The sequence below is a fragment of the Mustela nigripes genome, chromosome 13 (genome assembly GCF_022355385.1).
Source record: "Mustela nigripes isolate SB6536 chromosome 13, MUSNIG.SB6536, whole genome shotgun sequence".
Taxonomy (NCBI): domain Eukaryota; kingdom Metazoa; phylum Chordata; class Mammalia; order Carnivora; family Mustelidae; genus Mustela; species Mustela nigripes.
The window spans coordinates 92,093,153-92,120,459 of NC_081569.1; the positions used below are offsets into that span (position 1 = coordinate 92,093,153).

The 27,307-nt window shown below is 36.4% G+C and overlaps 1 pseudogene; it reads right to left on the minus strand.

The window, feature by feature from the left end:
* Positions 1-12,117: 12,117 nt before the first annotated feature.
* LOC131999424 (GDP-fucose protein O-fucosyltransferase 2-like) lies at positions 12,118-26,956 on the minus strand (annotated as a pseudogene).
* Positions 26,957-27,307: the final 351 nt, after the last annotated feature.

Sequence of the window (27,307 nt, forward strand, 5' to 3'; positions counted from 1 at the left end):
ATACCCTATAATATCACTTCCATGTTCTTAAAGATTGACAGGCTTTCATTAAAGGGTAAAAACTTCAGGAAATACCCGTAACCCAAGTTTATGTGATTTATGCTGCTGTGCACAATTTTCATGTGTCCAGAGGAATATGTTATATTCATAAGACTATTGCATCTGATACAGAATAAAGGGCATATAAGGCTTTCACCTGGCCTCAGACTTTTATGATCCTGAAATTTCTAATTCAACGCAATTAAAAAGAATATACAACCTTGCTAGAGATAGGAAGCAGTCCTAAATTTGACAAAACCTAGAAAATGTAATTGTACTTCTCATTTGGGAATTTAGCCAGGAGATATGACCTGGAGAACATCAGTTTGAAAGTCAGTATGTTAGCTTCTGTTGAAGTCATGGGACTGCACAGGAAGAACTATAAGGAAGAAAAAATGATTATCTTAGGTTTAGTTCCTTAGAAACAGTCTAAGATGGGAACTTTTTGTTCAAATTACTTATTGATTTATCCTGGAGAAGGAGAGTGGGAGACCAGGATAGTGTTTGGGGGAGGTGGGTTGGGGAACTAAGCAGGGATATGGTCTCAGGTAGAGCCTAGCTTCACATTAATCTCACAGGGAAGCCTGATTCAGTGATGGACTAGAGTTGGCCTCACCTTGTTGCAAAGAAGCTAACTTTTTATAGCCGTTCTCCCATCAGAGAGTTGTTAGCTACAAACTACCTTGAGAAGGGAGTTGAGCATGACTTCCAGGAGTAGTGGCTCTTTATTTAGGCAATAGTTCACAGAAGAGCATCAGTTGTGAGCTATTAATAACAAACAAACACTGAGAGCAGTTGAGGAGTTGGGTGCATTAGCAGGTAAAAGGGATCTGAGTGGGCACAGTTCAGTATCAAGGAATGAACCCTGAAGAATCAGAAGAGAGGAAGAATACCTTTGCGGGAGACCAAGGAGAAGTCTAAGAAAAATGAAAATAATCAAAAGAGAATGGTAATAGTAGCAGCCACAGTAGGTGTGTCTCAATATTATAACCAAAATCACACTACTGAAAATATGCAGAGTGTAAATAATGCAGTTAGAAATAATCCCCTGTAGGTAGCTCATGTCAGGTCCTCACATCATTACTCTAAATAGAAAATATACATATTTATTTAGAATAATCTATTGAGAATATATGTATATTCTATTATATATATCTATTATGTTTATATATATGTATAATACATATATATTTTAAGATTACACATATCTTGCATTGTTTTCTTTTGTTTTCTAAAATAATCTCTATAAACTAAAGAAAAATAAAATCTACACCAGGCACAAGGACAGCCACTAGCATCTTGTTCTTGGCAAGATGCCAATGTCAGAAAGCATGGCCCAATAATTAAGCAATCTACCTGGAATGCAACAAATCACATAGAATTAACAGAAATTCACAGAAACCCAAACTATGGAGGGGAACCTGGCGGTGGCTTCTAGGTCTACTGGCTTCCCTAACTCCTGTCACTGTAGGCTTTGGGTAGGTTGAAAAAAAAAAAGTCTTCTTACATTTACAAATGAGATGCTAATCCACATTACAATAAAATAAAATGGAAACAATAATGCACAACTAATTAAGAAAGTACTAGGGCGCCTGGGTAGCTCAGTGGGTTAAAGCCGCTGCCTTCGGCTCGGGTCATGATCCCAGGGTCCTGGGGTCAAGCCCCGCACTGGGCTCTCTGCTCAGAGGGGAGCCTGCTTCCTCCTCTCTCTGCCTGTCTCTCTGCCTACTTGTGATCTCTGTCTGTTAAATAGATAAATAAAAATTTTTATTTATAAACAAATAAATAAATAAATAAATAAGAGAGTACTGTGTAACAATACCCTAGTGACTTGTGATTATCCCACCCTTGGTGGGAAGGAAGCAAACCATAAGTAGTTTTGTTTAGATTATGTTGCTTTATAGTATGATGTAAATAAAAATTTGTACTGGCTGAAAACTAAAACCTTTGATTCCTAATTTTACTAAACATTGCTTCCTTATTAAGTTTAAACCAACCAAGCCAGTATTAATTAACCCCTGATTGCTTAACCAAGTCTTAGGACTTATGCACATGGTTCATGATATATAGTCAGAATATGCCATTATCATTCCATTTCCCATCACCCTTTAAATACATTTAATGGGGCTACTGTATCCTCTGCCTTTGGCTCTAAACTCAATCAGTATAGTGTTTTCCCTGGCATTTGTTGAGTACACAGTCCTAAGCTACCTTCACACTGTCTTGGCAAAACAGGTATTTACAGCTGTTTTACAGATGTTTGCCCTTCTCTGATGTGGCAAATTTGTGGATTCTTCAGATATGTCCAGCATTAGAGTGGACTCTCAGATGTGGATCCTTGATCTAGCAAATCCATTCAGGGTCTCTACTACTCTAGCAATCACTTCTTACTTTTCTTAAGTACCTTCTAGGCTGTACTACTGAGCAACATTTGGAAGACCCTCCATTCCAGCTCCCTTGATTCTATGGCTCACTCTGGTCTGGAATAAAATACTTCCTCAGTGTTGGCGTCCACAGCCCCCTTACACAACTAGAGTGTAAGGCCAATGACTCCTTTGGTTCATTTACCAGTAGATATCCAATTAAACTTCCTGAGTAATCTCCTTGAGTCCCTCCCTCTTAGCATAAGGTGAAGGGGGACATGCCCCATGGAAAGAGAAATAATCATGGGTTTTTTCATTCCACTTTAAACTTTCTATGGCATCATCTGTTTCATGACTCACTTTAGTATCTTGCAAATATAGTTCTATCTCAGTTAAAACCTCCAATTTAATATAAGTTTACATTTAAAAGTCAATTGGAAATAAGCCCTATGTCTTATGTAAAAGTTTTGGGGATTTGCAATAGTGAGAACACTAGGATTTTAATAAATGAAAAGAAGGAAGAGAATGGGGAAAGCCCAGGGATGAACCCTGGTTCCAAGGAACCACTACATGATCCCAAGGAGATCCCTGAAGTTCTAGTAGCCCTATTTATGCGGGAGACGTCTTGGAACTTGTAAGTAACCCTTAGAGCCTTGTGTGGGGAATAAAGGGTAAAGGGACCTGGTCCCCTAACTAAAAGGTCTGTTTCTAATTCTTTGTCCATTATGCCCCATAAAGATGCTGCTCTTTTTTCCCCCCCAAAAATATGTGTTTAGTTTTGAATTCAACTGGCTACTGAAGGTGGGTTGGGAAGACTGACTCACATCACCTAAAACAACTTTTTTAAGACTCATTATGCTTAATACTTAAGGAGAATCACTTTCTCACTTGAAGTATTCAGGTACTCACTTGAATTCTCTGTGTCTCTCTACTAGTATGGAACTATCCTGAGCCAACTAGCAAGAAAGAAATCTGGGATAGAAAGACATCCAATCTTAAAAGGTTTGGCTAATCACCTTACAGAATAGAGTCAATAAACTTCCCCAAATTAACTAATTTTTGCATTCAACCACAACTCATAAGATTTCTTTGTAATTTGCATTTCCTTGTTTTTAAATCTCTAACAATATATTCAAAGCTGCATAGTTTATAAACCAAGAGGCTGAGCTAATGTTTTATGTTTTTTCTTTAGAGGAAAAGACTATCTTGGGGACCCAGAAGGATATGAAATTTTTCTTCCAAAGTAATAATTTTATAATATTACACTGAGCTAAAATATAACATTCATACATATCATATTACACTAAACTCCATATATGTTGAATATGTTTTCATATTCATCTAAAATAGTTATGAAACCAAGAGAATCACTTTGCATAAAAATTTAGTCCTCAGTAGTCTTTCTTTAGCTAATTATCACTTAAGAAAAATTAGAGGAAAAATATAATCATATAATCTACTGCAAGAGATTATAAACTTATCAAAGATGACCTTTTTATTTATTAACAGATTTATGGAGAAATTCAGTAGCTATATGTTCAACTGACCAGACCCTGAACTTTTTTTTTTTTTTTTTTGACAGACAGATCACAAGTAGGCAGAGAAAGACAGGAGAAGGAGGCAGGCTCCCTGCTAAGCAGAGAGCCCGATGCAGAACTCGATCCCAGAACCCTGAGATCATGACCCGAGCCGAAAGCAGAGGCTTTAACCACTGAGCCACCCAGGCGCCCCAGACCCTGAACTTTTAAAATGTGATTAATTTCAACTACTTTAAAGTATAAGATTAAAAAAAATTAATTTCAGGCAAATTTAGATGTTTCCTCAAAAAAAATTAATTGATGTTCTGTTATACTCAGAAATCAATAAACAATCAAACTTGTCTCCAGTGTTAATTGCCTGGAGGTCATCTTTAAAGTACTTACAGAAGGATAATTCCATGAGGTAACAATAACAAATTCCATTTCTCTTAACTACTGTCAAAACTATAACATAAATGTATAAAATTTTTCTAAAATTTTTTTTCTCAAATTACATTTTGCATAATAGTAAAAGTGAAGAAAGCAGAGCTCAAGTTTCAGGAAGAAAAATTTTGCAAGGAAAGGGTTAGGCAGGGTATAAGAGACATTCATGCAAGCTAGAAAAATAAAAGGAAAGAAAAAAGAATTCTTAAACTTTTATTGATGTTCTTATGAGTCTTACTGCTGAAAGAAGTTAAGCATTCAGCACTTCAATGATTCTTTTTTTTAACAGCAGTAAGAAAAATATAGAAAACAGTGACACATTCACCTTAACCTGTTGTTAGCCTTCTGAGAGCAATCGTCGGAAGTCTTCCTCCAAACCATCTGGCTTCATTTTTCTGGGCTCTCCACTTACACTGATAATCCAAAAAGGATGTACACCTAAAATCAGAAACATTTATTACTTTTAAGTTTCTATATCTATACAGTAAAATATCCCAAATATTATAGTGCATAAAATTCATTATATACTTATTAAAAATACAAAAACCAGCATATAGATCATCACCACAATCGTCACTGATGATTCTTATCATTAGATCTACATCTTAAGAAATGCTTACTTTTTTTAATGCACCACACCCAGTGCTCCATGCAATATGAGCCCTTGTTAACACCCACCACTGAATTTTGGAACACTGAAAAATATTTTAAAATTTTAAAAATTAAATCAAAGTTTTAAAAAATTATCTTTGAAATAAATAAATAAATAAAATAAAAACCATTAAAAAAGGAGAAATGCATACTTTTTCAAGTCTTGAACCACACTAGAAAAACACTGATCTAGTTTTGAGGTTCATACATAAGTTATCAAGAGGCTGTTGTTAAAAGAGACTATAATCCATTTTAACCTGTGCCATCTTGAAGGAGTTGATAAAAGAATCAAAATACATACACAGAAATAATAGATGACAGATAGATGATTGACAGATAGATAGAGATATATAGGTGACAGATCTATTGGGAAGAAATGCAAGGGCATGTGGGAAGTGAAAACAGGAGAAGAGAGAAAAAGAGTTGAAATTATTTTTTAAGAAAGCTATTAAGGTTAAGTATACATAACTCAGAACAATTTTAATTTTTACATTAAATAGATCAATTTAGCAGCATATGGTTATGTTCAGTAACACATAGTCATACTGTCTTTGGCTACTTCAGAACAGGATATAGTCCTTTGGGATCTATCTCCCTCCCCCATCTCCAGCTTTCCTCTTTCCTTAACTTTCTTCTCTTTTGTAACTTCTTCCACTCTTTCCACTCTTTTCTGCCTGGTGACTTTATCAATTTACTATTTTATTATATTGTGTTCCTATACAAACTTTAAGCACAGTTACTTTTATAGTGTGATTAAATGGAGTTCTGTCAATATAATGGCTGCCCCTCCCTCTGGCTGAAATTTTAGAGCTTTTTTCTTTTAGGTTAAGCATTGCCTTATCCATCAACTTCTCTTTTAAAAATCTGTATGCTTCTGAAAGAGATATATATACCCTTCTGGAAGATGAAGTCACTACTAGGTAGAAGCCCTTTCTCCCTGACAGGAACCAGGAGTCATAGCTTTGGGTATCTAATATACATAAAAGGGAAAGAAAGCATTGTGACCTACTCTAAAATTTGGAGACTTCTCACAATCATACACAATATAAACTGAGGAATTGATTTTTCCATTTCAAACAATTGTTTTAGACACACTTTTGATTGCTAGAAACAGCAAAGTTCAGCACAAAAACATTTCCTTAGATTCTTTTTAAGACTTGTAAACTCATACATATTTAAGAAATAATCTGAAGAGAACAGCAATCTATCCTTTAATGGAATTTAACAATGAATTTAGCAATCTCTTGAAAAAATAGCCTTAATACACACAAACACAGATTAAGGACTTTTAAGAGTAATACACCTCTGTATCTCTACCTCCTTTCTTGCCTAAAAATGCTCCAAAACCTACCTTAATAAAAGTCCAATCTAGCATTGCATTAGGCAATGATCATTGCTGGGAAATCTTTCTAAGTATCTACTAAAACGTCATGTTATGTCTTAATTTTTTTTCCTTTTATTTTATATGTATGGAAGATGAATAGCTAATCGTGATCCTTTAACACTTTTCCATAATCTTTACTTAAATAGAGGCTATCTCTGTGTCTGCTTTCTTTTATAGTTTATATAACCCTCTAGCAGAGGTCCTACTAAGAATTTTTATTGCTTTTCCTTCTTTACAACCACTCACAACTAGAATCCTTATTAAAGCTCATTTTCATATACTGCTTATATTTTCAGGGAAACTTCTTTAGCACTCAGAAAAATATTTTCAATACTTGGCCCTTAAGAAACAGCATTTTTCAATATAACTAGAAACAGAAAATGATTAAAGTTTAAATTCATTAGGCACTTAATAAACGTTTACTGAATTTAGCTGAAGTGTCATGAATTTTTCTATTTTTAATCTTCATTATGATTTATTTTCTATTTTCACTCATTATGAGAAAACATTTCCATATCCCAATAGAGTAGTTAGATTTAACTTTTCCTTCCGTGGATAATTCTTTATTCTCTGTTATTATGTGTAATATTTCAAACTAAAGTGTTCTTACTGCAAGTCTCCTTTCTCCATGTGTCTTTTTCTTGCAAAACATAAATGAATTAAACTTCTTCTCCTCTTAATAGTAATTCTTACCACCTATGTGACTTATAGGGACATTGTGAAGATTGACGAGGCCATGAATAAAAGCACTTAAGATGCCCTGTTTCTATTTAAAAAGACAAAGAAAAAAAAAAGACTGTATAAAAGAAGATAGTAACATTGTACTTGTTTTTCTGTTCTTCTAGACATCCAACAATAATTCTTTAAAGGATTGTTTTCTCCCTTTTCCCTTTACTATAAAAATTATGAGTAAACATCAACTTCATAGACCATGGATCCCTGTTAATAGGAGCTCATTCATTTCTATTTGTCACAGAGGATAAGTTCACCATTGTCCATTCAAATAATAACTAAATAGGGCATGACCAGACCAACTGATTGCAAATTCAGATGTAACAGTTTAATAATGTATCTCAGCAATTGGCCGTCTTCATAGCTAGACTATCAACCAGTAGAGGAAATGCTGTCTCTTAAAGTCAAGGACTAGAAAGCTCCCTTGCTAGGAAATTAGAGATTTTCAGGCATATTCCTTACTTTCCTCTACATTGACTCTCACTTTGTACTATTATTCATCAATCAGTGCCAATGTTTATTTCTCTTGTCATTTTGCATGCATGGTATAATGAGACTAAATCTGACCTCAGGGCGCCTGAGTTGCTCAGTCAAAGGTGTGCCTTCAGCTCAGGTCTTGACCCAGGGTGCAGGGAAGGAATTCCACATCAGGCTCCCTGCTCAGCAGGGAGTCTGTGTCTCCTTCTCCTTCTGTCCCTCTGCCTCAGCTCATGCTCAGGCTCCGACTTTCTCTAATAAATAAATATTAATAAAAAACAAACAAACAAATGTGACTTGAGGAAACCTAGTTTCAAACCCTCTCCACTACTTACCAAGTGAGTAACCTGGAGCAAATGTCTCTAAATCAAAATTGCCTCATATAGGATAGGAAAATAGTATTTTCCCTTATTACTCATAAAATTTCTATGAGGATGGGATTAGAAAATGTAAGTCAAGACAATATACATTTCAAATTCCTCTGTCTGTATATTTGCCAGCTGATCTAGCTTTATTGACACTTTATCCCACAATTCTACGAATCCCAAATTCAATTATATCATAATTCTCATATAAGAAACAAGTGGAGGAAAAAGTCATTGGCAAATTGAACAGTGTCTTCCTATTTACCCAGCCTTGATCTACATGTAGATTTAGACACTGTGATGTTACAGGGAGCTTAAAACAACTCTCAACATTTTACATATTACTTCCAATGCGCTAACCAGCAGTCTTGTCTCTGCTGACCCCTCCCCTGGCCAGTCCTTTCATCTGAAATGGCTTTCCTTTAGCCACGCCAAGTGAAATCCTACTAATCCTTGAAACCCAGTTTAAAAGTCATGCCTTCCATTACACATTCCTCAATTTTTCAAATTACAAGTAAATTTTTGAATATTTCTTTTTATTCTTACAGCACCTCTGTTTATATTACAAGTACTCCAGTCTCCTTCCCAAGACTGACCAAATTGGGTTGAAGGAAGAAATTATTTCTAATTCACTGCCATATCTTAGTGACAAATAGAGGTACTTGAACATGAAATTTACTGAACAACTCTTTGTTACCCTTACTCATCTGTCTCATACAAATTAGTCTTTTGTTTTTAACCATACCTGCTACACAAGACTATAAGGATATAATTTTCCACCACCAATGAGCCAATTTAAATGCTTCAGGCCTTTATTCAAAATTCTACATAGTTATCCACTGCTCCCTCTCATCCTTCTTAACTCATACATGACTTAGCCCAGTGTTCCTCCTCCTTATCATCCTGGAAGATATTTTAAATTCCAATTTCTATTTTCCCATTATCTTTTTCATCACCTGAAATATCCTTCTTTATCAATCATTTCAAAATCTAGCTTAAAAGTGTGTTCCTCTGAGAAGCCATATCTGATTAACTCTTCCATATAGTTCTTTATAAACCTTAAGATCTCAGACACCAGGACAGTATCCTTATGAAATGAAGGAGAAAGCACAACTCCATACTAGAACTGCATTAGAAGATACTGCTTAAAAGCAAAACTACCTTAAGACAACTTATCCATACCCTTCAGGTTTTGTTTGTAAAGTATAAAACTAACTGTAGAGAGTTATTTTTTAACAGTATATATACAAAAACATTTTTCATCCTTACATTTGTGTGTATGTGAATAGTATTTCTTGAAGTAGACATTTTTGTAGTATTCCAAGGTTTGCACTATGAAGACAAAATGTACAAGCAATTCCTTGTTATTTATCATAATGTCTCTCTGGAAATCATTTTGTTAAGTGAAATTGCCATAATGTGAATCAAAACTGCTCTTTGAAAGACTACTGCCCCAGTAATGAACTCTGACAAAAAACCCAGAATCAAATTACTCATAGATGTAACTTAACAGTATTTTAAGAGATATGAAAAAGTTACAAGGTTACTTAATAACTCAAAACACAGTTTTAATTTTTTAAAGTTTTAATTTTAACAATAAAGTATAACTCCTTTCCTATAAAAGTTTTTTAAAGACCTAGATCATACACTAATTTTAAAAATTTCTGAGAGGACATGGAAATTTTTTTTTAATCAAATGTACCATGCTGGCTATAAAAAAAAGTTAAACAGTTACTTTCCTAAAAATTTGTTGGGTACATCTTCAACCTAGGATGACGACTACACCTTCATTTTGGCAACACATTTCCCTTATACAGATTGGCCAAAGGCCCTTGATCTGGGCTCTGATCCGTGACCTACAATCTATAGATAATAAAACTGAAAAGCAAATATACAAAGCCCAATATTGCATGTAAATAGGAAAGAGCACAGGCTTTGGAATAATTCCATTTGGTTACACATTCCACCTTGTAGCTGTGCAAATGTAAGCCAGCTATTTAAACTCTAACCTTCAATTTCCATATCTGTAAATTAAGGACAATTACACTTAATAACAACTGGTTTGCTCAAAATCAAGTGAAATAAAGTACATGATGTGCTCAGTAGGTACCAAGTATATAGTAAATACCAAAAAACAGTTACCACTATTATACCATTATCATTATTGTACAGAGTACATTCACCCACTTTCATGTGGTAAATAACCTAACACATTCTGTCCATCCCTATCTTACACTAAGAACAACTAAGTTCTCTCCTCAATGTTAGGGATATAATGTAATAAACCTAGACTGACCTCAACAAAGGGCTTTGTAAGTTAGCGAACAGTAGAAAGAATGTTGGCTCTCATAAATTCTGACAGACATGTGTTATGAATTGATATAAAATCTCCTTTAGTTATGAGGAGTGATCTAATCTGGACTCCCGGTTAAAATCTAAGGGTTTCAGAGGGGAGGGGGGTTGGGAGGATGGGTTAGCCTGGTGGTGGATATTAAGGAGGGCATGACTTCATGGAGCACTGGGTGTTACATACAAACAATGAATCATGGAAAACTACATCAAAAACTAATAATGTACTATATGGTGACTAACACAGTCTTTAAAATCCACATTTATATTAAATATTTTAAAAATTTTAAAGTTAAATATCATGAGTGAAATTTGTTTATTGCCTAATGAGCAATTAATTATTTCTGCATGGGAAAATTTCCAAACTATAATCATCTCACAGATGCTCTAAGATTTGGAACTTGAAGCACTTGATCTTTCATTTATTCTCAAGTGCTCCAGTCAAGGCAAAACTGAGTCCAGTTTTTAGACGTTTTTTACTTTGCTTATGGTGACCCTACAGAATAGCTTTCTCTTCAATACTGAGTCTTAAATTCCTTAATTTTAATAAAAGTATGAGAACAATATACCCCATTCAGTAGATACTAAGATATACGAATCTTTACTTCATTACTAACATGGAATAACCCCACCTAAGCATTTTTTGTTACCAGTACTATCTCTTTGCTGTATTTTTTTTCTAGAAAACATATTTTACTAATAATATAAGAAGGTACAAATGGGCAACAAATAAATACTTCGTCACCAATCCCCCAACAAGGCTGTGAGTGACACCATAGGACCCTAGCACGTGTTCTGGGTGGGTTTTCAAAGCCAAACAGAAGAAGACACAGAAGCAGCCTCCCGGCTTTGGGTTGTAGCCTCACTAGGTCACCTAAGATGTCTGTGGGAAGTTGGGGCTCCCAGTCAGAGGAGATGGGTGGTGGCCACACTGGCCCAGAAAGGGGTTTCTGGGCAGTGGCACAATGAGTCCCAAGCTCAGCAGTTCCTCCCAAGCCCTTCTAAGGCTGAAGGGCCAGTGCTCCTCGGCCCCTCTGCCCACTGCACCCACCAAGGGGCAGGGTCCAGGCTATCAACCCCCCAACCCCATGCTGCCACGGCGCTCACCTGCAGCCAGCCTGCAGCCCCTCAGCCAGCCTTAGGGGCTCCTCTCCGTGTAAACCCAACAAACCCCTAAAGACCTGCCCAGGAACCTTGCAGCACTCTGAGCCAGGGAGAAGACAGAGCACTTCACCAGTCCTCAAGGGCCTCAGCCCCAATTCTGCAAGGTGGGGATTCACCTTCCCGCCAACTTGTCGGGAGCTTCAAGGTGGTCTGAGGGCAAAAGGAATGGGACCAGCAGGCTGAAACGGCAGCAGGTCCACGGGCACGCAGCGCCGCACCACCCTCTGGGCCGTACTGCCGGTCACTGACGGCCCGCACCCTCCAGACCCAGGCCCGCAAAACAAGCCTCCGTACCTCCTTATGCCACGATGGCCTTGCAGGCAGCAGAGATCAAGTCTCAGACCGCATGTAACACGTAACCAGGGTCCCAGCAGCCGACCACAGGGGAAACACTGAGAACGGACGTGCGCCATGGCTCACAGGTCTGTGGGCTGTGACCCGGAAGAGCGATGGTGGGGAGGCCCGGCCCGGCTAAGAGGAGCGACTCCGAGGCCACACGTGTGGTCAGAGAGAGACTAAGGTCCATGTAGAAGGAGTCCAGCACACGGGGCTCAGGAGGCCATGGCTTGCTCAGTAGACAACCCTGCCGTGCGCGTGCTGTTTGCACGCTTCCTCCCAGAAGTGGTTGTGCGTCATGCAGGGGTTGTGCCCGAGGAGCTCGCTCTCCTTGCGGATCCGGAAAGAAAACCTGGAGACCCAATGAAGAACCTGCTGTGCAAGCAGATCCACTGGTCGAGGATGGCCACGCCGCGGCCCCTGTAGAGCTTCAGTTCCTCCCACGTGGGCTTGAACCACAATCTTGGGCAACAACTTGGTCCATTTCTTCAGTTCCTCGTGTTCTGTCCTGATGACGTCCGTGGCCACGAACACCTTGTCCAGCTGATGGATCTTCATGAGGCTGCGGATCTTTTTCACAGCCCCATCCAGCCTGGGCACGCCCTCTCTTTGGCAACATGTGAAATCTTTTCTCTTTAGGTAAACTGCAAGGAGCAAAAAGGCTGCTCCTTCAGCAGATCCGGAAAGAAAACCTCAGCACCCACCTTAACTGGTTCCTGATCTCTCCCTGCATACTAGAATGAAACCTGTAAATGTTGGGCACTTAACCACCACTGCTACCACAGAAATTCAAAAATATAATATTGACTGGCAAGAACTCTATTTAGAAATGGTAACTAATATTAACAAATGGCCTCCTAAATTTATTTCAACACTAGAGATTGGATTGCTGAACTTGATAAAAAGATACATCTGTATTTGAAAATGAAAGCTGAAAAGTGAAGTTGAAAAAGGTTACTTCTCTAAATATATACCTACAAAAATATACACATATACCTAATGACATAAATACATAGTTATAATTTTAAAAAGCAGAATGGAGGATAGTAAATTCATGATATTTCTCATAATGTGTTTCCCAAGCTAACTTTTTAACAAGCTTTAATGTCATGATTTTGCCCAAGACTATAATATGTAAAACATTTAAGATTTTACAACAAAGAGTCAGGTTCAGTGAGGATATTTGTGAAATAAAAATGTCTAGTAAAAATAAAAGCTTCTCAAAGATATTACTAACCTATATAAATTATCCAATATTTTATTTTCAGTCATAAAACTCACCTACACATACACAGTGTTAACCATGGAATATAATTCATTAGAATCCATTTATTTATAGCAGAACACACCAGAAACTAAAACTAGTTCTATTTCCTGAGATAGTTTCAGTAAGTGTGTTCTGTGGGCCTCCTGCTTTAGAATTACTCAGGAAATTAGTTCAGAATGCAAATTCAAGGGACCCACTCTGACTTCCTAGAATTAGAATTTCTGGGATTAGAGCCTTGGAATCTGGTTTTTTTTTTTTTTTTCCCTAAAATGCCTTGATTCTAAGTGTACTTAAGTTGGAGGATCACAGCAACAGAAGGCAGGTGCTACAAGTAGGGAAGTTCCTTATGATAGGCAAGGAAGAGTATCCAAAGAATGTAGCAACAAGTTACTCAGTCCAAGCAGGAAGTTAGCAAGAGGATGTGGGTATCTTCCACAATAACATCAATGCAGTTGGGTTTAAAGCTTCACTAAATGCTATGTCAGTTGCCAACTTTTCAACTCTACAGCTCATTTTTGCATTTATAAAATAAGAATAAAAATACTCTAAATCATAGAGTGGTTATGAGAATTAAACAATTTAACACACATAAGGCACTCAGAACAACATTCAATACATAATAAGCTTTCAATATATATTAGGTCTTATCAGTCACAAACAGTTCTCTTGAGAGATAAAAATCATTGCATCAACTTGGAAAATAATTATTACCCAGTTCTGTGAAACTATCCAAGTCATGAAAATACAGTGTTTTATACATGAAGTGACATGTGGGTATTATATATCCTATTCTTAATGATTTGTTAAAGCAATTCATATATTTTTCTCCTGAAAAATCAACTCTATAAAATTACTATTTTGCCAAGTTCACTCAGTTGTTAAACAAAATTTCTCATAAGAAATCTCCATGAAACAGAATTTTCCCAGGAAAATGTGATCACCAAGTAGAATTAACCAAGATCTGTTTCCATCGGATAGAACTTTCTGAAGTCAAGTCATTTCCCCAGTCTTCATCATAGTCACAACTTAGAATTTTTTTAATATTAGTTTCACAATCAGAAGGCTTCTAAAAAAGATATTGCCACAGGCATTCCAATACTTGATATTACTTACTTCTTCTGTGGAAAACACCGAAGTGACCTGAGATACATCACATAGAAAAGAATCAATCTAAAATTACTGGGTCCTTATCTATGAATACTGCCCTGCTAAAAGTAAATAACCATCATTAGCCATATCCCTGGGTCATTTCTAAGCAAAATTGTGAGATGAAGTTTATCCTTTACATCATCCCTTCCCTTTTTGATATATTTCACTTCTGATGCCTTCTCCATCTGCCCTTCCTAATTCTTTGTTTCCACCTACCATAAAGCTTATTGTTACAATTTTACCTCACTGGAAATTATCTTTTCTATATCATATCATCTCGTGACCCAGTGTTCCCAGTAATGGATATAAATTGATGGGTAGCAGTTTTAGAGGGACTGTTGGAGTTACCCATACCTATCTGAGATTTGGGGGACTAATCCTTGTCCCCATAGTGTTCTAATACACTATAAAGAGTAACTATAAAAAGTATAAGAAGATGAAGAAGCTATTTAATAGAAGGCAAATCTCTTAGCAACTATTCATGGCATAATTGTTTCACACCTGCAAAACAAAACCTTGGAAAGAGCAATACACCAACACCAAAGTTACTTTTAATAAACTAATTTTACCATATAGACTTTTTCTTTCATCGCTCCCATTCCCATTCAACTCAAGGGTTAGTTATAATTTTATCTTTCCTCTTGAATTTCACTCCTTCACTCTGAGTGCAAGAAAATGAAAATCATCAAATAAAATTTCTCTCACCTTCCTTCTTTCTAATCTATCTTTCTATCTAATCTAATCTACTGCTCCTAGTTATTCCTCCTTTCCTGAGTATGAGGGTAAAACAGTGTCTTCCTCTTTTTGAAGGTTGATACCTGCACTTGGATTCTGAGTCCATCTAACTTGAAGCTTTCTTTTTATCAATTACTCCCTCTCTCTTTTCATTGTCTTTGAATGGCTTTCCCTTATGCTATGTTCAATCTTAAAAATTTCTGCCTTAATTCTATATTCATCCTTACCTCCTTTTCCACAGCTTCCATTGTTTTCTATCCAATTTTCTAATTCCCAACTTGCTTCTATCCTCCCAACTGGACATTTAAACTTTATTGTTAATGGCCACCACTGACTTTTACATTGCCAAATGCAATGGACAAATTTGTAGCAGTTGACACTATTGATTAGCCTTTTCTTCTTAAAACATTGTCCTTTCTTGACTTCTATAACACCATCCTAAATAAAAGATATTTACTTTTAATCTCTTTTACTGGATATTTTCACTATGCTCCTCCCTAAAGTGCTCTATATTGAAACCAATTGTATTTTCACCTTACATTTCCTTTTTTGTGTTCCATTCTATTTTCATTAACTTATTTTTTACTCATTTTATTTATCCTCATAAATTTAAATGTATACACTTGAGTTCCAAATCAGAATTTCTAGTCTCAGATTCTTCAGAACTCTACCACCAAACATCAATAACCCCCTATAAATGTGTGCCTTGATGTCTTTTTTCCCTGTGGGACATATAGTTATAAAAGAAAATGTTATCTATGTAATCAAGCATGCCAGAAATCAGGGAATCACTTTTGAATTCTCATACTTCCTCACTTTCCATATCCCATCAGAGCACTAGGTCCTGTCAGTCTATATCCCAAAGCCATCTATAACCCCTCAGCTTCCTTCCATCCCCATATGCTATCACTGTTTTAGTACAGATTATAGCATCTCTTCCCTTAAGATTTCTTTCCCTAAAAAAATTTTAGGGAAAAATCTTTCCCTAAAAGATTTTTTCTTTTAGTTAAAGAAAAACTATTTTAAACAAAATGATGAACTTTAGGTAAATATAAAATGAATATTTATCAATTATTTGATATAACTAATCAATTAAGAGGGAACCAATAAGATGTTGTAATGAGGTCAAAGGACAATTCTAAATACCACATTAAAATGGGCTAACCAGGAATGCTGAACTGAATTTATAAACAGTTGCAAAACTGACTTTTTCCATAGCAGGAAGGGAAATTTATTTTCCTTCCACCAGACAGAATTCATTTGCACATTTATGGACAAGATTCATTTGCATTGCCATGATCTACAACTTACAGTTTTAAATAGCTCAGACAATGAAAGATGCAAACTCCATAGAAACAAATAACCCAGAAGGATGTGCTAGACATCACATACATTTTGAATGAAGACACCTTCATTTTTTGCTTTTGCTCTATTTCAAAGTCTTCCACAAATTTTTCTGACAGACTATAGCATCTTTAGTAAAACTAAAGTCTAAAACCATGAGAGACTCTTAATCTTGCAAAAACAAACTGAGGATTGCTGGGGGGCATGGGGGGGTGGGGATAGGGTGACTAGGTTATAGACATTGGGGAGGGTATGTGCTATGGTGAGTACTATGAAATGTGTAAGCCTGATGATTCACAGACCTGTACTCATGGGGCAAATGATATATTATATGTTCATAAAAATTTTTAAAAAACTAAAGTCCAATAATTTTTCTCTTTTTCAAATTCCTCATTGGCTCCCTGCCCCCTAACCACAAAATAAAATCCAGTCCCACCCCAACTAACTGGGATGGCCATTATCATCTCCTGATCTTCAGCTCATTCCACCCTCACATCCACAGGCACTTTATACCACTGGAAGCCACACCAAAATTCTTATTCTCTCTCAATACCAGCTGTTTTATACTTACCACATTTCACATGCTATAACATTTTCTTATAATGTGCTTTTGTCCCAACTCACAAAGTCTTATTAATTTTAAATTCAAATTAATTTCAAATTTAAATTCCTCCTTCCAGGAAGATTCTGGACTTTCCAAACAGAGTTAATCATTTCCTCTCTATCAATGCAAATTATTTCACTTCATATATGACTTCCCTAATAAACTAAAAGCTGCCTAGGCACAGAGATTGAAAATGTTCATCCTATAGTTATTAACAGTAGACATGTTAAAATCGGATCTGGGTTCAAATTCTGAATCTATCACCTACTAGTTGAGGGGCATAGGCCACAATACCCATTTCTCAAACAACAGTCTAGAGATCACTGTGGAAGTTATTTTTAAAATGATATTAATATTAAAATCGGATTTTGACTAAACCAGATTACTCTCTGTGGGTGAGCCTCTTCCAATCTGTTGAAAGCCTTAGGAGAAAAAGATTGATGTCCCCCCAGAAAGAGGGAACCTGCTACCAGACTTTGTTCAGACTTGTGCTGCAACATCAGGTCTTCCCTAGTCAGGTCCACAGTCAGATGGACCAATTTCTTAGTGTAATTTTTTTATTACTAGAGCTTTGTGAAATAAATGAATTATTGTATATAAAATGCTTAGTATAATATCTGGGACATAACAAATGTCACCAGATTTTATATGGTATTATTAATCATTTCTATATTTCCAAGACTAAACATAGTAACTGGCACAGTAAATGGTACCTATCTGGATGGATGAATGGATGGATAGCTAGGTGAAAAAATACACACAGTATCAGATAAGATATAGGAATCAGTTTAAACTCATACAATATATATTTTCAAGTTAATTCCATGGCATTTAATGTTAAATGTTAAAAGTATTATTCTGAATACTTTACCTGTAGAGTGTAAGAAACTCAGAAAAAGAGGAAAAGTTTAAGGGGAAACTAAAAGAACAGGCAACTCAGGGGTAGCAGAAAGGGGTGATACAAACACTGTCAATGAACTTCCATCTATCAGCCAAGAGATGGAATCCAGATATCAAGTCAGAAGTAAAGACACTGAGTCAAGCATGAAGATTCAAGATGGGAATGAGAAGGTATAGCTTTTTGGTTATAGTGCTATCACGTAAGGTCACATAAACATGTCCTTGTCTTTCCCGTCTTCATAAATAGCAAATCTTTAACACTAAGTCCTTCTTAAACTCTACCATCTTTCTTCCCTTCACTGTTATGCTTCTTGAAAGAAAAATCTATCTTATCTGTCATTTTTATCAAAGAAAAGTTGTACCAAGCAGTTAAACAGTCAAGGAAGACTTTTTCAAGATTAATATAATTGGGATCAAGGCTATTGCAATAGGGCAAAGAAAATGAACTCTAGTAGAAAAAAAAAAAGGCAGACAATATTTAAGCATTAGATGAGGTTAGTGGAATAGTACTGGAAGACACTGGGGAGAGGGGAGGTTGATCAACCTGATTAAGCCATCTGTATTTATTAATTAGCTCTGATGAAAGTTAAGCTCTTATTCTCTCATGAAAAGGAGATAGAGTCCTATCTTCTCTGTTTATATGGCAAAGGAATGATTTTCAAGCTTTTTGAGAATTCCTGAGAGATTATAAGACTCTCAAGAGGTTGGGAGACTTACCTCTAGAAGGATCAGAGAAAGGATTTATAAATACAAATACTTTTGTAAGTGTTGTAAGAAAATAATGGCCAAGGGAAGAAATCTATCCAAAATTAAGTTAAGCTGAAGAGAACATTAGGACATCTTGGTCACTTCTTTATAAACTGCTTCTTCTTTATCCAAGCAATTTTTTTTCTCTCTCCCCATATACTAAATGAACCTACTTTTTCTAAAGTCTCCTCACATGCTAAATGTAATATCAGTATAACCCAATTTTTATTTTCCTTGGTTTGTGTGTTGTTATAGATTAATACCACTTTGATAGTTCTCCTCCTCTTAATTTTTTTTATTTCTTTACAATATGCTCTCCTATGTCTTTCATCCCTTCAAATATTGCTTGAAGCAATATCTGTTTTGTTTGTTTGTTTTTTTAACTTGTTCCAAGTCTTCTATTCTCACCTCTCTTATTTTTTTAACTGCATATATGGTTGCAGTCAGTTATAAAGAACCTCTATCACATCCCAAGGCAAACACTGCAATTTTTCAGAGAAGAAAATGTTTTATGTTTGCCAGACACAGAAAGAACATAGCAGTGCATTAAGTGAGCTACAAACTTGTGAAGCAAAGCAAAAATTCTGTGCATTCTGTGGCACTGTAACTTGTAATTCTTTATCAAAATCAAAAGTAACACAATAGGGGCACCCAGGTGGCCCAGTCGGTTAGGCATGGGACTCCTGATTTCAGCTCCGGTCATGATCTCAGGGTCATGAGATTGAGTGCCACATCAGGGTCCACATTCAATGGGGAGTCTACTTGAGATTCTTGCCCTCTCCCTCTGTCTCTTCCCCACTCACTTGTGCAGATGCTCTCTCTAAAATAAAGAAATACATTTTTAAAAAGAAAAAATCAAAAGTAACACAGAAAAACTCTGTGCTTTTGACAAAATCTACCACTACCATAGCAGTGTAGTTCTCTGTTAGCATGACCACTGTCACCATTTTAGTGACGCTGTGCCTCCACTCCCTGGATGATCTCACCAAGTTCTCATCTCTACTTGAATGTAATTTAAGCATTTACAACTCAACACACCCTAAATTCAGTTTACAATTTTTCTCCAAACCTGCTAATTCCACAATGATTTTCCATCTTATAAATTATACCACTATCCACACAGTATTCATAGACCCTTCCCTCTTCTATCACCCCCTATCAAACCTATCACCAAGTCCCATCTTTTTTCTCTTCCTACTAGTTAATCTCTCACATCAATTTACTCCCATCAATGCTTTGCTTCCATCCTCATTTCTCATCTGGATTGTTTTAGTAGCCATCCAACATCCCAAATCCTCTAACTGAAGTACATCCTCCACACTGCTATCAGAGAAATTTTTTCTAAGCTGAACACTGAATCATTATTTAGCTTCCTGTTTCCAAGCCTTCAACAGATATCCACTACCTCTATGATAAATTCAAATTCCACATGATGGTAAATGGAGTCTTTCACAGTTCTCTGCCTGCCTCTCCAACAACAGCATCTCTCACCATTCTAACCCTCAATATCTATGCTCTGGAAAAATTGAACTGTTTGAAGATGTAGTGTGTCCTCTATCAACTGCTAGCTTTCCTCTCATGTTGCCCCTTCTGGCTGGAAATCCCATTACCCAACACTACCACTTCATTTGCCTAGCATATCTTTATGCCTAGATTATCCCTTTGTCTAATACTTACCTCATCATGAAATCTTTCCCTATTCTGTCCAAAAATTGACCTGGTCATCTCTCCTCTGTGAGTCCATGGTGACCTACACTACAGACATATCCTGACCTCTTTCATAGTTCCCATCATACTGTATAAGAATAGTTTATTTCTTTTTCTCCTACTTCAGTAGGAAATCTTTGAAAGTAGAGACTGATCTCTTATGTCTGTATCCCTACTATAAGGGGACCAAGTTCATGCAGTCAAATGTAAGCTCCCCTGAGGTACGACTGTAGATCAATGAGAATCAAATTATAAAATACATATATACACCTTTAGTCAGTTACATGATGAATCAGTGTTACATGAAGAAAAATAGTAATTGTCATATACTTCAGTATAAGCCCTCACCCAGAAATGTAGGAAAACATAATGAAGCATTTGTAACATTCAAACATAAAATTTAATGCTGAAATTTAAATTAAATGGAAGAGGTAATCATAGGAAATCATGTGATCTGCAATAGGCTCATTATGTTACTCAAATTTTCTACACCATTTTCTACAACAGTTTACTGTCCCTGGAAGCTCAGTGATGTCCCACCATTTCTAAGTATCTCACAAGAAAAATTTTCTGAAGATCTCCAGTCAGTCATGGGCCCTAAAAGACTGAAGATCTTCCCCTATGCTCCATACCCAGATAAGCAATAGAGAAACATCTGATAATATTACATGGATCTGCCCATTTCTTTTTCTAGCCAATCCCTCTCTGTTGTGTAGGAAGTATATAGCTATTTTTGGAGACCTATAATCTCAATAGAGGTGACCTCCATTTTCTACACTTCCTAATCTTAACACCACTTATTCCTATCCCTATACTGTATACCTCATAACTTAAGCTCTTCCCTATTTGTGAATACTTATTCCCCAAAAAGAATGGTCAGATTATCTGATTCACTAAGGCAATGGTTCTGAAATCTGCATAGACATAAGATTCACTTGGAACCACTTGCTAAAATTAAAAGTTTGCTGAGTCCCACCTATAATGATTCTGTATTTTCAATAAATGTTCAGTATAATTCAAAGGGATCTGATCATTGAGCTAGTTTTCAAAAACCACTGGTAAGGGAAGGAGTCTATTGTCTACCTCTTTAACACTGATATTGTTAGTTATATATCTCTCTTTTTTATTTTTCCCTGTATTTCTTCTTTACTGATGAGACACAAATAAACTTCAGGAAATTTTGTGATTCGGTGTACAAAGCTCAAGTTTTCTGGTAGGGAAACTATAATAACTATCTCTTCAGGTGGTCAAACACATTTTCCTCTGAAATGTCTCTACGTCGTAACAACTGCAGAACACTGAGCAAGGCATCAAAGACAGCCAACTAAAAATCTGAGTGACAAAATAAATAAATAAATAAAAATCTGAGTAACAATTCCTTACTGCTCTTTCTTGTTGATTCTATATATCAGAAAACATTTTGAAAAATGTAAAGAATTATGCAAAATGAGACATTATTATTACTATCTTAATATTGTGATGCCTGATGTACTCCTTTTGCCTGTGGCAGTGTTCAGTGAGCCTTGCTATTTCTTAAAAATGCTATAAGAAATGATGCTTGCAGAATTAGATGTTTCAAAGAGGCCCAATTCACATGTTGCCAGTAAGGTTTTCATAATATTCCTTATGCTCTTTGATACTTGTGGAGTACTGTGATATGCTTTCTTTTCAACTTAATCTAGAGGGGTTATCTGGCCATTAATAACCTTTTCAAGTCATTCAACAGCTACTAGGACTGATAGGCCAGAATAATTTTAATAATTTTAGCTATAAAACTATACAAAAAGATAATAATCATATTTATGTGGGAGATAGAAGAAGAGAAAAATGCTCTTAAAAAATTGAGTTGATTTTGGCCTCATAATAGGCAAGTTTTATCATTATTTAAATAGCAGAATAAGTTTTTTTTAAGAGCCACAAATAATTTTCTAAATTTTAGTAGCATTTTAGATTTAGAAGGATACTGTATAACAGTTACATAAACTCGGATAATCTTCCTAATGGGATTGTACCCAATAGTCAATGGCAATACAAAAATATATTCTGGGCGGTTAAGAAGTAAGATTATGCCCTTTTGTAAAGGGAACCATCATGACCTAAATTTGATTCAGTCTCTGAGATGGCAAAATAGTCTATTCAATGACCACAAAAAAATCATGAACCAGAATTACATAGTCCTGAGCATTAACTGAAACAAATTTTCTGGTTTGCTATGGACCTTCGTTTTAGTCACAAAAACAACATGTATCTCAATTTCCTTTATCATATCAGGCTACCAGAAACCTCTCTAAGCATCTGTTGAGTCCCCACGGATCATTGGAAATATTTTCCAAAGGCTATTCATGTGTTCTAAGCCAATCCCAGAGTCCTATGAATACTACTACCTTCCATTGTAGCGTACAGCATTGGAATAATGGAAAACCATGGGACCTAAAGGGCTAGCTTCAGATTCTGGCCTATTAAGTACTAGCTGTGTGATTAGTATTAGGTTATTTACAGCAATTTAAAATTTTAAGTTATATATATTTTAATATTTAGTTCTTTATCTTAGAGAAAAGGAGAGCAAGATAGAAAGAGAGAGCTCAGGGGAGAGGGATAGAGGGGAAGGAGAAAGAGTCTTAAGCAGATTGTGCACTGAGCACAGAGCCTAATGCTGGGCTTAGTCTCATGACCTCAGGCAAGACCAAAAGTCAGTCACTTAACCAACTGCACCACTCAGGCATCCCTAAATTATGTTCAAATACATTTTTAAAAAACTGTAACTACAGTTTAAGGGAGGAATGGAATAGAATAAACACTGGTCTTAGGAAAAGGAAGACTGGTCTGACAAATCATATGTTGCATAATTATAGGCAAATTCCACCACTATATAAAGAAGAGGACTTTAAATTTGTTTAAATATTTAAAAAATTAAAAAACAATAATGCAATATATGAGGTCAAATTATTGTGCTGTGGCTTTATGATACCATTGCTTATATTATAAATTGATGTGAAGATTTAAGGAAATAATTTATATGAAAACATCTGAAGCATAGCAGATCCTCAATAATCTGCACATATGTATGTCAAACAGGCTCTATAAGTTTCTATTGCTCAAATATGTGTTATGTAAAGAATTTGGCTTTGCCCAAAGAGAAGTCTGGCTTTGCCCTCAACTTTTGAGATGCAATCTATGTCATATCTGATACAAGTACCTTTGTTTAGAGCATGAGCTAGCCATCCCCGAAGGGTGAAACTTGTCACACCCAACAGTCTGGGGGTGGGAATTAGCTATGTCAAAAAGATCAACATGTCATTTATACTTTATGTTGGTTATGTTAGAAAGACCAATCATGTTTTAGTGTGTGATATAGGAGTCACACGGCATCTGCAACCTAGCATTGGTTTTCAAACACAAGGGCAATCAATCACTCAGCCATGACTACATAATGGAGCCCTTTAAAAATTCTGAAGAATGAAGCTATGGTGAGCTACCCTGGTATGCAATACTCTGGGCATATTGTCACACATCAATTCTGCAAGGCTATATCCTAAGGACAAAGGAGGCTTCATATTTGGAACCCGCTCAGACTCCATCTTACGAGTCTCTTTCTTTGGCTGTGTCCTTTCCCAGTAGTAAGTCATAAAAGAAATTATAATAATTGTCGGTGAGTTCTGTGACTCCTTCTAGTGAATTATCAAAACTTGGTGGCTTTGACCCCCAGAGAAATGGGTATGTTTTACCCCCCAGTGTTTGAGGACCAGCTTGGGGTCCAGCACACCCACAGTATTATATGATGGTCCCCTCTGCACCTGTTCTCCCAACCCTTCTCAGATGAACAAAGACTGACCAATTTTTAAGGGAATCATTTTGATCTTCCTGTGTCAGCCAGAGGTGTTGGGACAGTGTGATTTTTTGAATGATTTCCTACAGTGTTTGTGCCTTCCTCCAGGTTGGGAGGTGATAACCACCCTCCCAGAAATTGTAAATAAATTTTTGTTATTTAAGCTGAAAAAAAAAAAAAAAAACCAACTAACTGGGTGGCATTCAGAGCCCTCTGAAACTTGGAATTGGTGTCAGAAGTCAAAGCAGTCTTAGGGACAGTGTCCTTAAACATTATAGTTTCCTAATTCTTGAGTAAAATGATTTTGTATCATTTAAGTTCATAAAAATGACCATTCTTGACTCTGGATTTGCCATTTGTGGCACAGTGTTCAAAAAAAAAAAAAACTGAAAAGAAAATTACTGAGCTCTTCTTAGGCATAGTAATGTATGATTCTACCAATCATAAATTTTTATGACAAAGAAGTTACCTAATTTAAAAAATATTTCCAAGTACTTAATGCTTATTTGGCTAAAGATAGATAGGATTCCCTAATTTTGCCTGAAGGCCATACCCGTAAGACCTACCCGTAAGACCTAAATATTCAAGATTTTTGCATATTGAAAAGAGTTACATTATCATTGAGGTTTTATTTTTCTATAAAATCATGATGAATTGGTCTAAATTGCAATATTGAGGCCAGAGTCCTGATACACCTGGCAGGTTGTTTTTTAATTCAAGAAACAATAACTCTCTACTTTTAGTTTTTAGAAAGCATTTATATCCCCCCAAGGTCAGTCATGAGAGTCTATATCATATCCTGGAGAGGCCATAGGATAAAAAACCAGTTGATTAGGGCAGCTTTTTCATTTATATTATAAAGATTTTGAATTTGATTAAATTACCATCAGTGTTCTATCCTTTCTCTGGAACAGTGGTATTCAGCTGAGTGTGATTTTCCCCCCAGGGACATTTGACCTTATCTAGTGACATTGTTTGGTTGCAACAGTTGGGGAGAGGAGTGCTACTGGCATCTAGAGGGTAGAGGCCAGAGAGGCTGATAAACACCTTACACAGGGAAGTTTCCCACAACAAATTGTTCCATTTCAAATGCCAGTAGTCCTAAGGTTGACAAATCCTGTTCTAGAGATGTTATACAACTTAAGTCAAACTGAATGTTTTATCCCTAAGATCAGTACAGAATTTCACCTTGGTTCTTTCTAAAGATATCATCGTTCTTCCCATATTTAATGAGGCAATCATACCTAGAGGCCCAAATCAGATACTCTCTTATGTGAAGTAAAATCCTAAGGTATTTATGCTTCATAGGGGCTACACATGGGTATCCTTTGGAGAACTAAAAAATATACATTTCTCAAGTTCCTCTTTCAGAAATTATTGGGACTAACATGTGACTACTCTTCAGATGATTCGAATTAGAAGCCACCTTTGGGAATTGCTAACCTAGAGAGCCATCTGGAGTCTTCATTAAAAACATAGATTATCAGGCCTTTCTAGAGCCACTGAGTATGAATTTCTGGGTATAAGACCTGGGAAGTTGTATTTTTAACAAGTTTCCCCAGATGACTCTTTCCACCTGGCATGTTTTAGAAACTTTGGCCAAAAAAGTTATCTAAAAATTTAGAATCTGTGATCATGGCTTACAAAGAGAGTAGCATCCTTTCATGAAGATGACATAACTAAAAGAGACAAAAATTGTTAAAAGCTAAACACAGTCTATCATGCCACAGAGGAGCAGGGACTATTATATTTTTGGTTACAAGAAAATTGAAGTCTGACAGAACACCATGGGAGGAAGTGCTTGACCTCTCCTCTGTGAAGCTGTTGTCCCTAGAACTGTTGAAAATATGCTTTGTGGAAAGAAATATCATTAGTAACTTTTCCTTTCTATGGATATTGTAGATAGAATTTTCTCAGCCATTGCTTTGGATACCATGTCCAGATTTGTGAACATTGACATAATGGTCAACAGAGACAGTGAAGAACGGCAGACCAGGCCCGATAATATGCTTCATCCTCAGGGTTGAAGCCCTCCAAAATTAAAATTCCCAAGTGACCTCCTTACACCTGGGTAAAAAGTCTTGAAGTGCACACCTGCTAGTCCTTCTGACTAAAGCACTTCAGACACAGATCAGCATTGATGAGTAACTAAATAGCTCACTTTTGTCAGGATTCCCACCATCTGATTAAGATCCCATCAGTGCGTCATATCTTAAGCAATGGGCAGGCTAAGTTTTGGGCAGCCACAGAAAACAATTTATCCAGAAGCCAGCTATTCCCTAGAGCTACCAGCATAAGGATTAGTACTTATTCAAAAACAACTGCTGCTGGTCTCCAGTATGTGGTCCATTGCAGACTCATGCAATCTCAGTTTAGAAAGGATCTGACCTATCATCTAGTTCAAATATTCTAGAGGTTCAAATATTCACTACATTAATGAGCTCAGTAGTCCCAAATCTAGTTACATGATAGATTATCCTGTTCAGTTTTTAAAAATTCACATTCTGGGCATCTGGGTCACCCAGTTGGTTAAGCATCTGCCTTCAGCCCAGGTCATGAACCCAGGGTCTGGGATTGAGTCCCACATCAGGCTCCCTGCTTTGTGGGGAGTCTGCTTCTCCCTCTGCCTCTCCCCCCAATTCATGCTCGCTCTCTCTCTCTCAAGAAAAAAAAAAGTAAATATTTTTTTTAATTTAAAAAAAATACACGTTCTTGGACTCACCTTAGCCTTGTTGCCCTAAAATCTCTACGGGGTGATAAAATTTCTAGATTAAAGTTGTACTTTCTGTATTTGGAAAGCTTTTTAAAATGCCTTATTAAATTGTCATAAAATGTTTCCCCATAACTTCCAACCATCGATTCTAGTTCAATTATCTGAGGCCTGTTCTGGAAGTCTTCTTTTCTCTCAGCTAAATGTCTCCAAACTTTCTATTGTCCAACATGTACATAATATCTATCCAAGTCCCTAACATCTGCCTAGTCACCCATAAATGTTTTCTAGTTAGAGTATTATAGGCCAGAAGAAATGAAGTATTCTAATGCAGAGTGGAATGGGGCAGGCACCTCCTACACATTCTAGACACAATTTCTATTAGTGCAACGTTGCTGTTCCCATTTACACATCAGGTTGACCTTAATTTAGCTAAATCTCAATCCCTATTTGCAATCATGTTATACTTCCTGGTAAAGTTCCTCTTCCATTCCCCC